We start from the raw sequence: 13,814 nt of genomic DNA on the forward strand, positions 1-13,814 counted from the left end.
TCAGTGCAGTTATATTTGAAGCTGGATGGACAAGGTGGGAACACCAACCAGATGATTAATGTCTTCCATCTGTTAGCACTGCCTGGCAGATGCCGGCACAAGTGTCTTAAGTGATGCACCAGTGTCTGGAGGAAGCAGCACCTGTACGTTAGCACTAGTTTTTCTTGCCATGTTTAGAAGGGTTTTAAGAAGATGGAAATACATGAAATGTTATGTCCCTAAAATACTGTCATACTCTTACTTTAGTAACAGGCATACCAATTTCAAAATTACTGGGATCTGGGCTTTTCAAAAGTAAAAACCATAATTTTTCATCACTCATTTCACTCAGAAATATACAGTATAGTACAGTTAGCTTCATAGTATGTTAGTCATTCAGTAACAGCTTCTCCAGTTGATGGGAGATTATTAAGTATTGATATAAGAAGTGAAATTGGATTGATTCCTAATATACACCAGGAAGGGTCTCTGATTTGTTCATTAATGAAAATGCTGAGTGTCTATCATTTGGGAGGCACTGTTCTAGGTTCTAGGATGCAGCAGTGGACAAAACATTAACACCTCTGTCCTTAAGGAGCTTATATTGCCTTAGGATCCACTTTTTCACAGTGATATTCTTGGCTTCAGTTAAGCTAGATGCCCGTTTTCTAGTATACCCTAGTTCATTTTGGTTGCTGACAGTGCTTTGAAGTTTACTTCAGGATCACCTAAGCTCAGATTTAAAAGTCTTTAAGTTTCCACAGCTATGTAACTTCAGTTACATGAGAAATACCTGCAGTCATATCTTGAAACGAATCTTGCTTCCTATGTAATTGTTACAGTTACCTTGACCAGGTGGGAAGTCTGTTTCCAAGCAGGTGCTTCTCAAAAGTATTTATTCAAATAAGCTGTACTCTGAAAGAGTTGTTGGTAAAATCTAGAAATAAAGTCCGTTCACAGTACACTCTTAAACCTTTAGACTTAATTTTCACTATAATTTCCTAAATTCCTAAAAACGCTTTCTTTTTTCCAATTTGTGTAATTCCCTGTTGCCTAATACATGTAATTCTTTTACAGATGGTTTTTCTGTGTCTTATTATTTATTTGTTAGGGGAATGCACTTAAAGCATGTGAATACAGTTTTGTTTTTTTTGTTTTTAGTTTCATGGAGCACTATATTATTATGGCTGTTTGTCAGTAGTGTGTGTAGGAATTGTATGTTAAGGCCTCTGTATGAGATGTTTTATATGATAACCCTGATTTTAGAACAGTGGCCAAAATTGTAAGATGGATTAGCTCAGTCATTCCTGGGATTACTCCTAAACCCTCTAGAGTAAAATGGAAAGGATTCTTTCAATTCTATGGAAACAGTTAGTGTTCTACAGAAGCATTTATAAATGGTACTACTTTAGCCTGAAAGGATTAATACAATTTCCAGAAGTACCTCTTTACCCAGGAAGATTTCTTACCTCCACTGTATTAAACTAAAGGACCTCTTTAAAATTTCAGAGATTCTGTTATGTCTACGGCCAGCATTTGTTCATGGGACCACTAGGACTCTAAGAAATATTAGTTTGGGGGTATGTTTTGTTTTTGTTTTGTTTTACAAAAACTTTCTGTGTCTTTTTCCCTTATTTTAGCCTAGATGCTTAAGGCTAAGTATTATTATACTGATGGGTAGCTAGGAAGCTAAAATAGATAGAAACTAGCAAAAAAGAAAGGTTAGTTCTTAAAAAGTGCAAGTCTAAGATGTTGGTTCCGCTTTCTCATTCAAATACCTTAAATGTAGATAATCCCCAGGGTTCTGGCACCTTCCTTCTTCCTTTCTCTCATTAAATCAGCATCCATTTTGCTTTTTTCTGTTTACAAAATTAATACAAGCTTAATGCATAAATTTTTGGGAAACACCAAAAAGTACAAAGAAAAAAAATTTATTCCACAGCTCTAAGATAACAATGTTAATATTTTAATGTATGTCCTAGTAGTTTTTCCATGTATGTATTTTCATTTTTCTTCACAAAAATGATATATTCTCCATACTGTTTTGTAGCCTGCTTCTTCACATTGTAAATATTTTTCTATTTCAGTAATCTTACAAAATTATTTTTAATGGCTGCTGAGTATTCCATGTCTGTATCATCATTTATGTAATGATAAATAATGTTATGTGGTATTTAACTTATTTTAATAAATGAACAATGTACATTTCTGATTTTTTTCTCTAGAATTGTCATTCTTAGTCAAAAAGTAGTCATATATTAAAGTTTTTGATACATACATACAGTCTTAGTTAACCAGGGTAATAGAGAAAGAATGAAATATAATAGCCCAAACCCAAACAAAACCACAGTCAACTCTTAATTATTCCAGTGCAGATTAACTGCGGATAAAATGCTGCAGGGACCTGCAACTACCTCTTGCTCTGCAGTTAGACCACTGCTTACCAATGCTGTTTCCTGCTCCTCACATCCCACAGGCTGGAGAAGAAAAACCAAACTTTGAGAACAGGATAGCTGCTAGAGAAAGGATGCTGGCTGTGGGTATTGGAGTATGATAGCGTATCTGTTAGTTTGCACAGAGTGTCAAATAGTTGAATTGTCTAACTGCCGTCTTCTAGATGAGAGGAGGAGTGCTTTAAGGAGTACATAGGAAGCTCATTCATAATGGTATTTATTCTGAGCTGCTGAGAGGGAAAGAGGGAGGTAAATTTGGAAAATTAGAAAAGTTGCTGATTAGAAATGAATAAAAATTCTATACAGCACTGAGTACCCAATGGAGTCCTGGAATAGTACATTTGTAGTTGAGTTAATCATCATGGTACTCATTCCCATATCTTTTAAAATAGAGCCTAATATCTTAATTCTTAGTAAATGTAGCAGTGCTCTTAAAGCTAGTCATTGTCTGATGAAGAAACATTGGTATTTACTATCTTAGAAAATAGATTTTTAAAGAAAAAATATTTATTAAAAAATTAAGGCTTAAAATCTTAAATTTTCTAGATTTGAACTTGTTAAAATTTCCTTTTACTGCTCTTCATGTACACGATGTTAAGCTCTATAGAGTCTTCCTAAAGAGTCACTATCATTATCCCCACTTTACAGATAAGTAAATTGAGTCCCACAAAGATTGAGTCACTTGCCCAAAGGTCATGAAATAAGTGGTGAAGCTAGGATTTAAACCCAGGTCTATTAACTGCTATACTCCTGCATTGTGATAGTTAGAATCATCTCATTCTTTGAAACATACTGCTAATGATTGTGTACTAGAGATTTTTTTTTAGTATGTTGTTTAATGTTTTCAGTAAAGATGGAATTATCTGCCTATACTGAGTCTTTTTACTTAACAAATAGTTTGCTGGTTTAAAAAGAAAAAAAGAATTTATTTATTCAAACTTCTCAACTTTACATCATGCAAATGCCAAAATGTTTTATGAATATTAAAATGAGACTATGATAGAGCAGTGATTATTGTCAAAACCTAAAGACTTTTCTGCTGTTACCTCATCTGACATTTGCAGCACTTTCTAGACCAACGTCTGATTATGTTTGTGTGACAAGAGGAGAGATGTTAGGTAGGACCATACTGTCATGCTCTGCTTCGTCTTGCTGAGGTCAAATGAAGCTAGAGACACCTGTGGGTGGTGGGATTGCAGGTGATTTTTATTTGGTTAGTTTTTCTTTCAGTTTATCTGAACTTTCTAATTTTTCCACAATAAACATGCATGTATTTGACACCATAAATAATAGTATGGGTAAATTAGAACAAAGAGCCCAAGAAAATTTTATTCTCCCCTGCCCCCCCCTTCAAGATACACTTATCCCGATTTCTGACATGATTCTAACTTTAAAGGATAGATGCATTTAAAAGAAAAAGGCAGATCTAACACATGTTATCAAAGGTTTTTCATCCAAGCAGCACAGTTTGATGGGAAAAGCACAGACTTAGGAATCAGACCTGAGTTTGTCTCCTGTCTTTGCCACTTGTTTCGTTACTGTAACAGTTCTGAGCCCCTCTGTCTTCATATAAATGGGTATAATAATATCAGTTAATGTTGAGAGCTTAAGATGACATAGATAATAGTCACCATTTATTAAACATTTTAAAGGAATGGAATGATGGCATTAGGCATTGAGGAGTGCCATCTGGAATTTACAAGGGGTTCCTCACACCATCTGGGATTTGCAAGGGGTTCCTCACACTGAGGCTGTAGTGTGGTTACACCTTCAGTAAAATTCCAGTGGACTCAAAAATTCCTTTTACAGAAGGAAGGTAGAATGTGTTCTTCAGACATTGTTTACCTACATTTTTCTTATCTCTGTTATCGTTATCTCTCGCTACCCTGTGTAATAAGGGCCCCAAATGTCACTTTTCTCAAGAAAGTAGTCTTATTGGCACCTACAATGCTTGAAGACTCTCCTTACTAAGGGAGGGCTGCGATGTTGCAGATTTTGTTTTTGTTGCTCTTTAATCTGCAGTTTTCTGGAGATATTTATCTAATAAATTTAGAAATGTTGCTATGAAGCAGCTGTTCAATCTACTTTCAGCCTAAATTAAGGTTAATTGCAAGGAATCGCTATGCATACAACAGAATGTTGCTTTTAACCTGTCAATGTTATCAGAATATGCCAAGCATGTGGAGATGAAAACTTGAAAAATGATTAAGGCTAGAGCTATTTGGACTGCATATGCCAAAGAAAAATGTTGTGTTAGCAGAACATTTTAGAAAGTGTGTAGTGTTTGAACTTTTAATCGTGAGCTAATTTTATATTTAAGAGGGTATGATTATGAAGGCTCACGGTCCCATCTTTGATTTTTCAGATATACCTCAAAATTTGACGACTTATTTGAATGAATTATGAAATTCATTATTATAGCACAAGAACGAATGGCATGTCTTCTTTATACGATTTATGATTGAGTGGTCTGCGTGAGACACGACACAAATTGCTTTAAATAAGTGCAGCAAGTCTTTAAAAAGGTGTTCAAAAATGAATTTATTGTTTATTAATTCTTAATTATTTATTGACCTACTGTGTACCCCTTCTGCTCTTGCCTTCCTGCCTTCCTACTATGTATTCTTCACACAGCAGCCAAATGATAAAAGTAAATCAGAACATGTCACTTTTCTGCCGGATCTCCAGTGGCTTCCTGTCCTGCCTTAAGTATGCCAAATTGGTTCCCACCTCAAGATTTTTATACTGACTCTTCCCTTCGCCTGGAGTGCTCTTTCCCAGGTCTTTGCATGACTTGGTTCCTCACTTGTTCAGGTCTCTGCTCAGGTATTGTCCCTGACCATCCTTTCTAAAATACTACCCCAGCCCTCCACTGGTCACTCTCTGAATCCTGATCCTGCTTCATTCTCTTCACAGCATTTATTGCTACTGGAAATTACATATGTTTATGTATTCTCCCTTTCCCTCCCCTACTCGAATGTAAGCTTGGTGAGGGCAGGGACTTTATTTCATCTATTACTGTATCCTCAGTGCTTAGAACAGTCCCTGGAACATGAAAGTTGCTTTAAAAATGTTTTTTGAGTGAATGGGAACACTAGATGGGTTAACAGGAGTATAAATTAACCTGAGATTAAATAACCGTCTGCTTTAGATAATTTACTTTAGGAGTTGTCATGCAAACATGGTTCTAACCCTAACTCTTGTCTCAGGAGGTGGGTGAGGAAATGAGTCTATGCTGATTTATTCTTGTCCTCGATGGTCCCAGTGCTTAGAGCAATGCCTGGCACCACATAAGAATTTTATAAACATTGAATTCTTACCTTGGAATGGGTAGTTACTGGAGGTAGTTCTCAAAAAAAAGACCAGCCAGGAGATTATTAGAAAGAATAGGAAGGAGGGGGCAGGGGCGGGCTACTCAATCACCTAATATGTGTCATATTATGATGTGTCATTATGTATCAATATTTTCCTGACCTCATTGTCTCAGTTAATCCTCATAGTCACCCTGTAAGGAAGGTCAATTAGCTTCCCTTACAGTGATAAAGGTCTTTTATGCTATAGGTATAGGTTGCCAGCCTCTAAGATGTTAACAGGACACTTTAGCTAAATATTGTGCTCCTCTGCAGAACTGGGGCTAGTTTCAGATTCAACTTTTCACTATCCACCCACCATCCAACTATACCAATGGCTACATAGGGTAATGCTTTAAGTTCATGGACTTCAGGATCAGATAAATCTGCCACGTATTATGGACAAGCTCTTAGGATCTTAGTTTCCTTATTCTTAAAATGGAGGTATTATCTTCCTCATATGATTGTTGTAGGGTATTTCATAGTGTGTGGTGCATAGTATGTATTTAATAAATGACAGATGATTGTTCTTAAGATTTTTATATTTCTTATCTCCTGTAGTACTTATAACACTTCTGTAAGGTTAGTACTCATTTTATGCATAATGAGACTGAGGGTTAGAGAGATTAAATGGCTTGACTATCCTTACACAGCTAGTAAGCTTGAAACCAAGTCTGTGATTCCTAAGCCCATTGCCCGTTCTAATCACTACACCTTCTACCTCCTTATTAATCCCATGTGAGTGGACAACTGACCATAGATCTATTTCTTTTATAACTGCCCCACTGGAGCTTTTTTTTTTTTAACCAAAAAAGGAGAAACAAAATTACAAGGGTCTAATGACTTCATTTTTAAAAGAATATTCTATTGAGGTATACATAGAATGCCCAAATCTTAAGTATAAAACTTGATGAATTTTTACACATGTATACACCCACTTAACCACCACCAGTTGAAGATAAAGAATATTCCTAGTGGGCTTCCCTGGTGGCGCAGTCGTTGAGAATCTGCCTGCCAATGCAGGGGACGCGGGTTCGAGCCCTGGTCTGGGAAGATCCCACATGCCGCAGAGCAACTAGGCCCGTGAGCCACAACTACTGAGCCTGCGCGTCTGGAGCCTGTGCTCCGCAACAAGAGAGGCCGCTATAGTGAGAGGCCCGCACACCACAATGAAGAGAGGCCCCCCGCTTGCCGCAACTAGAGAAAGCCCTCGCACAGAAACGAAGACCCAACACAGCCAAAAATAAATAAATAAATCAAATAAATTAAAAAAAAAAAAAAAAAAAAGAATATTCCTAGCCCTCCGGAAGTTTCCCTTTTACTCCTTCCCAGTCAGTATCTACCCCTTACAGGTAACCACTCTTCTATGATTCTGTCACCATAGATAAGTTTTGCCTGTTTTTGAACTTCATATGAATGGAGTCATATAGTATGCCCTTTTCTGTGATCAGTTTCTTCTACTCATCGTTATTATGGTGTAGTGTTACATTGTATGAATATGCCAAAAATTATTTATCCTACTGTTGTCAGTTTGTTTCCAGTTTGGGGCTATTATAAATAGAGCTGAGATGGACACTCTTACATTCTTACACATGTCTTTTGTTAGAGATATATTTAAAGCAATATGCCCTTACTTCTCTTGTGTATATGTGCAGAAGTGGAATCTTTGGCTTTCGGTGTAGGCACGTCTTTAACTTGAGTAGATGCTGTCTAACAGATTTCCAAAGTGGTTGTACCAGTTGACACTCCCATCAGCAAAACATGAGAACTCCAGTTGTTCCACATCCTCTCCAACACTTGATATTGTTGGTCTTTTTTACATTAACTGGCTTCTACTTTTAAAGAAGATGGAATGTAGCTATCAGTGTAGCTTAAAAAGGAAAACAAGACTAACTGGTCTGGAGAATAATTTCAGTTCAGCATAGAAGACCCCTCTTACCATGAGGTGGCCCATAAAATAGATAGATAGGTTCTCTCTCTTAAGCAGAGGCCAGAGGTCCATTTGTTGTGGTCCATTTAGGGAGGTTCTCTGGCATCAGGAAAGTTTGGTTTATAAGACTTCTGTGGGCCCATCCAAATGTAACGCTATTTTGACTCTGAGCTTGGACTAGTAGAACCTTGAGCTGGAAGAAATGTGTAAGTCAGCCTTCTTCCTCGTTTCATACAAGTTATTGATGCCTAGCCTTGTACTTCCATAATACCCTTCACTGATTATGAAAAGCATTCTTTTCCCTAAAGGAGAGTTTAGACAGAGTTTCCTCTGAGAGGTCAAAATGACCTGTTGGCCTAGCTGACTCCTAGATTAGCCTCCTATGGAAAGATTAGTTTGTGGTTTCCAAAGTGAGCTATTTCATGTTCCGAGTTGTATATATGTGGTGTCATTTGATTTATTTGTTTGTTGTTTTGCTGTTGCTCAACTTAAATTCTTATGGACTTTTCCCCACACTGGAATTTTCCATAGAGCCTTTTAGGAATATCTGACAAGGATCCTTTTCAGATTTTCCCCATCTCTGTCCATTCACTTTAAATTTAGGAGTATTAGCCCCTGCTTGCTTCTACCACCTGTAGTAAAACCTGCCATTTGCAGGTCCAACCCCACCCAAACCCTGGGTCAATACAAACCAGACCTGGAAAGCAGAGTGGCCTCTCCCTAAGAAACAGTGGAATCTGGAAATGTCCACTATTTATATCCCCAGGGAACACTGGTCCTTAGGAAGGATTTAGCCCCAGGAGGGTCTAATGACACATCAGGCTACAGCCTTCTTACTGAGCCTGTATTTGTGAAAGAATCATTCGTCTGCCAGTCTTTTCTGCCTAGAGACTTGGGGAAGGCAGAATACTAGCCTCCCCAAAGATGTCCATGTCCTGATCCCCAGAATCTTGCATGACAACAAAGACTTTGCATATGTGATTAAAGTAAGGATCTTTATTTATTTTTTTTAATATTTGTTATTTGGTTGCTCCGTGTCTTAGTTGCGGTAGGTGGTCTCCTTAGTTGCAGCTCGTGGGCTACTTAGTTACAGCTCACTGGCTCCTTAGTTGCAGCACATGGACTCCTTAGTTGTGGCATGCAAACTCTTAGTTGTGGCATGCATGTGGGATCTAGTTCCCTGACCAGGGATCAAACCTGGGCCCCCTGCATTGGGAGCATGGAGTCTTAACCACTGCACCACCTGGGAAGTCCCTAAAATAAGGATCTTTAGATGGGAAGATTATCTTGGATTATCTGAATGGGCTCAATACAATCACAAGAGTCCTTATAAGGGAAAGAGGGAGGCAGGAAGGCCAAAGATGAGATGACTGAAACAGAGGTCAGAGAGGAGAGATATTTGAAGATTCTATGCCACTGGCTTTGAAGATGGAGGAAGGGGCCATGAGCCAAGGAATGCAGATGGACTCTAGAGGCTGGAAAAAGAAGGAAAGGGATTCTACCCTGGGGCCTCCAGAGGAACATGACTCTGCTGATACCTTGGTTTTAGCCTGGTAAGACCAACTACAGACTAATAACGTCCAGAACTGTAAGATTATAAATGTGGGTTGCTTTAGGCCACTAAGTTTATGGTAATTTGTTACAGCAGCAATAGGAAACTAATAAGTTGTTATGTTCAAAGTGTCTTACTTACAGCCTGCATATTGTTGGATCGTACCTTTTTTCCATTCTGCTAATCGTTGTCTTTTTGTTTTGTTTTGTTTTGTTTTTGGCTGTATTGGGTCTTCATTGCTGCACGCGGCCTTTCTCTAGTTGCGGCGAGTGGGGGCTACTCTTCATTGCTATACGTGGGCTTCTCATTGTAGTGGCTTCTCTTGTTGCAGAGCATGGGCTCTAGGCACGCGGGCTTCAGTAGTTGTGACACATGGGCTCAGTAGTTGTGGCTCGCAGGCTCTAGAGCACAGGCTCAGTAGCTGTGGCGCATGGGCTTAGTTGTTCCACAGCATGTGAGATCTTCTGGGACCAGGGATCGAACCCGTGTCCCCTGCATTGGCAGGCGGATTCTTAACCACTGCACCACCAGGGAAGTACCTAATCTTTGTCTTTTAATTGGAGTATTTAGACCATTTGCATTTGAATTAATTATTGATATGTTAGGGCTTACTTCTGCCATTTTATCATTTGTTTTCTGTTTTCTCCCTCTCTTTCTCATTTTGTCTTTTATGCCTCTGAGTATTACCTGAACTTTTTTAAAAATCAATTTTCCTATATTTTCAATGTTTTTGAATACATCATCCTGCATAATTTTCTTTAGTGGTTGCTATTGATGTTATAATATACATACACACACATACATGCACATACATATACATATCATATAACATGCACACACATATATGATACATGCATATACACATATGTAATTGTGTGTACACACACGTGTGTATACATATATAGGCATATACATATAACATACACATACATGTATGCTTATATACATATATACAATACACATGCACGTGTGTACATGTATACACACATATTATACACACACATACATATACATGTACATGTATAACATACACACATACATACATAACTTATCATGGTCTATTGGTATCAACATTTTACCCCTTTAAGTAAAGTATTGAAAGCTTACTTCCATTTAGGTCCCTTTACTTTTCCCACTTTTAAAATGGTACAACAGCAATAAGAAACTAAGACAGGCCTCAAACCTCATTTCACAATGGCTACCTGTGTGGGCTTGGGAGTTAAACTGTTCAAATTCTACCTTCTGCACTTAATGTGTTGCTTGACCTTGAGCAAGATTCTTTACCCCTCTGAGCCTCAGTTTCCTCCTATAAGTTGAGGATGAAGTAATAATACTAAACTACCCATTAAAACATTTCTGCTTATATATTGTCAGGACTTATATGCAACATTCTTAAAATTGTTCCCATTTTCATTTTTTTTTAATTTAATAAGCTTTATTTTTTAGAGCAGGTTCACAGTGAAATTGACCAGAAGCTATAAAGAGTTCCCATATACTCCCTGCCACCACACATGCATAGCCTCCCCCATTATCAACATCCCTCACCACAGTGGTATATTTGTTAAAACTGATGAACCTACATTGACACATCATTATCACATAAAGTCCTTAGTTTACATTAGGGTTCAGTCTTGGTGTTGTGCATTCTATGAGCTTAGACAAATGTATAATGGCATGTATCCACCATTATAGTATCACATAGTAGAGTATTTTCACAGACCTAAAAATCCTCTGTGCTCCACTTATTCATCCCTCCCTCCCCTCTAACCCCTGGAAACCACTGATCTTTTTACTCCCTCCATAGTTTTGCCTTTTCCAGAATGTTATACAATTGGAATCATACAGTATGTAGCGTTTTCAGATTGGCTTCTTTCACTTAGTAATATGCATTTAAGGTTCCTCCATGTCTTTTCATTACTTTATAGCTTATTTCTTTTTTAGGGCTGAATAATATTCCATTGCCCGGATATACCACAATTTATTTAACCATTCACCTACTGAAGGATATCATGGTTGTTCCTAAGTTTTGGCAATTATGAATAAAGCTGCTATAAACATATGTGTGAAGGTTTTTGTGTGGGCATATGTTTTCAACACCTTTAGGTAAACACCAAGGTGCATGATTGCTGGACTTGGTGGTAAGAGTATGTTTAGTTTTGCAAGAAGTTGTTCAACTGTCTTCCAAAGTGGATGTATCATTTTACATTTTCACCAGTAACGAATAAGAGTTCCTGTTGCTCCACATCCTCACCAGCATTTGGTGTTGTCGGTGTTTTAGACTGTGGCTATTCTAGTAGGTGTATAGTTGTATCTTATTGTTTTAATTTGCATTTCCTTGATGAGATATGATATGGAGCACCTTTTAGTATGGTTATTTGCCATATGTATATCTTATTTGGTGAAGTATCTGTTAAGGTCTTTGGCCCATTTTTTTAATGAGGTTTTATTTTTCTTACTATTGAGTTTTAAGAGTTCATAGTTTGGATAATAGTCCTATATCAGATATGACTTACACAAATATTTTCTCCTAGTGTATGGCTTGTCTTCTCATTCTCTTGAAAGTGTCTTTTTAAAAAATTTATTTATTTTTGGCTGCACTGGGTCTTCATTGCTGTGTACGGGCTTTCTCTAGTTGCAGCGAGCAGGGGCTACTCTCTGTTGTGGTGCGCGGGCTTCTCATTGCAGTGGCTTCTCTTGTTGTGGAGCACGGGCTCTAGGCACGCAGGTTTCAGTAGTTGTGGCACATGGGCTCAGTAGTAGTGGCTCGCAGGCTCTAGAATGCAGGCTTAGTAGTTGTGGTGCATGGGCTTAGTTGCTCCATGGCATGTGGGATCTTCCCGGACCAGGGCTCGAACCCGTGTCCCCTGCATTGGCAGGCAGATTCTTAACCACTGCGCCACCAGGGAAGTCCCTTGAAAGTGTCTTTTGCAGAGCAGAAATTTTTAATTTTAATGAAGTCCAGCTTATCATTATTTCCTTCATGGATCATGCCTTTGGTGTTTTATCTGAAAAGTCATCACCAAACTCAAGGTCATCTAGATGTTCTCCTATGTTATCTTCTAGAAGTTTTATTTTGGATTTTACATTTAGCTTTGTGATCTATTTTATGTTAATTTTTGTGAAAGATGTAAGTTCTGTGTCAAGATTCATTTTTTTGCACATGGATGTCTAGTCTTTCCAGCACCATTTGTAGAAAATTCATCTTCATTTAAAAAAATTATTTCTACTGTGTTCTTTATGACAGAAAATAGCAGCACATCCACCAGGAAAGAGACTCGGAAGTTACCTTCGATGCTATCTCCTCTCTACATCTGATGGGTCACCAAATTTTTAAGTTCCACCTCATAAATACTCTGTAAACATTACTTCATCTTCACTGCAACTTTGTTATTTCAGAGCCCTGCACATCTAGGATCTTGTGATAAACTCCTGCCTGGCCTGCCTGGTTGAGTCCCACCTTCCTCTCAGTTTACCTTCTTATTCCCATCAGAATGATCTTTTTGAAAAGCAAATCTGATCATCTCTATCTGGCTTAAAACTCGACAGAAGCTCCCTGTTTCATTTACCATAAAACCCAAATTCCTGGGCTTCCCTGGTGGCGCAGTGGTTGAGAATCTGCCTGCCAGTGCAGGGGACACGGGTTCAAGCCCTGGTCTGGGAAGATCCCACATGCCGCGGAGCAACGAGGCCCGTGAGCCACAATTACTGAGCCTGCGCGTCTGGAGCCTGTGCTCCGCAACAAGAGAGGCCACGATAATGAGAGGCCCGCGCACCGCGATGAAGAGTGGCCCCCACTTGCCGCAACTAGAGAAAGCCCTCGCGCAGAAACGAAGACCCAACACAGCAATAAATAAATAAATAAATAAATAAACAAACAAACCCAAAGTTAAAAAAAAACAAAAACCCAATTCCTTTTCCTGGCTTAAAAGGTTTATCCTGATTGAGTCCCAGCCATCATCGATCCCCTCCCCTCTCCCTGCACAGTCAGGACTTGTGAGCTGACCCCTGGAGGTCACAGGAATGTGCCCTGCTCTCCCTTACTCTGAGAAGTCTGCTTACTGCTGTTCCTCGTTTGGAAACACTCTGATCGCACACTTCCAAGTATCTCTTACAGGTTCTTGAAGACATGGCTGAAGTCAGAAGTCCCATCAGGTCTCACTAAGCTAAAAGGAAAGTATTCACAGGGATGTGTCCTACTGGAGGCTCTAGGGGAGAATCCATTTTCTTGGCTTTTCCAGCTTATTTTTAAATTGGGTTAGATGCCCCTCTGTTGTCCTTCTGTAGTAACCTATGCTTCCCACTAGCATGGCACTGATGATTTATGATTGTGATGATCTGTTTTAAAAACAATACTTCTTAAGTTCATTGATTTAGCCTTATTGTGACACATTACAAACTAATGAAGGAAAGTAATGTAACAGATACCTGTGTACTCAGCACTGAGATTAAATATATGTTAGTAATTTGCCAAACATGTTTCAGATTTCTCTTTTTTCTTTCATGAAATAAGAAGTTATGATACAACTAAAGCTCCACCCCTCCCAAACCCT

The 13,814-nt window shown here is 38.5% G+C and overlaps 1 protein-coding gene across 2 annotated transcripts in view; it reads left to right on the forward strand.

Annotated features, from left to right (window-relative positions):
- The window catches only part of TM2D1 (TM2 domain containing 1), a 148,229-nt gene that overhangs the window by 58,988 nt on the left and 75,427 nt on the right, over positions 1-13,814 (forward strand). The gene's annotated exons all lie outside the window — the stretch shown is intronic.

This window comes from Balaenoptera physalus, assembly GCF_965194825.1.
Source record: "Balaenoptera physalus genome assembly, chromosome: 1".
NCBI classification, from domain to species: domain Eukaryota; kingdom Metazoa; phylum Chordata; class Mammalia; order Artiodactyla; family Balaenopteridae; genus Balaenoptera; species Balaenoptera physalus.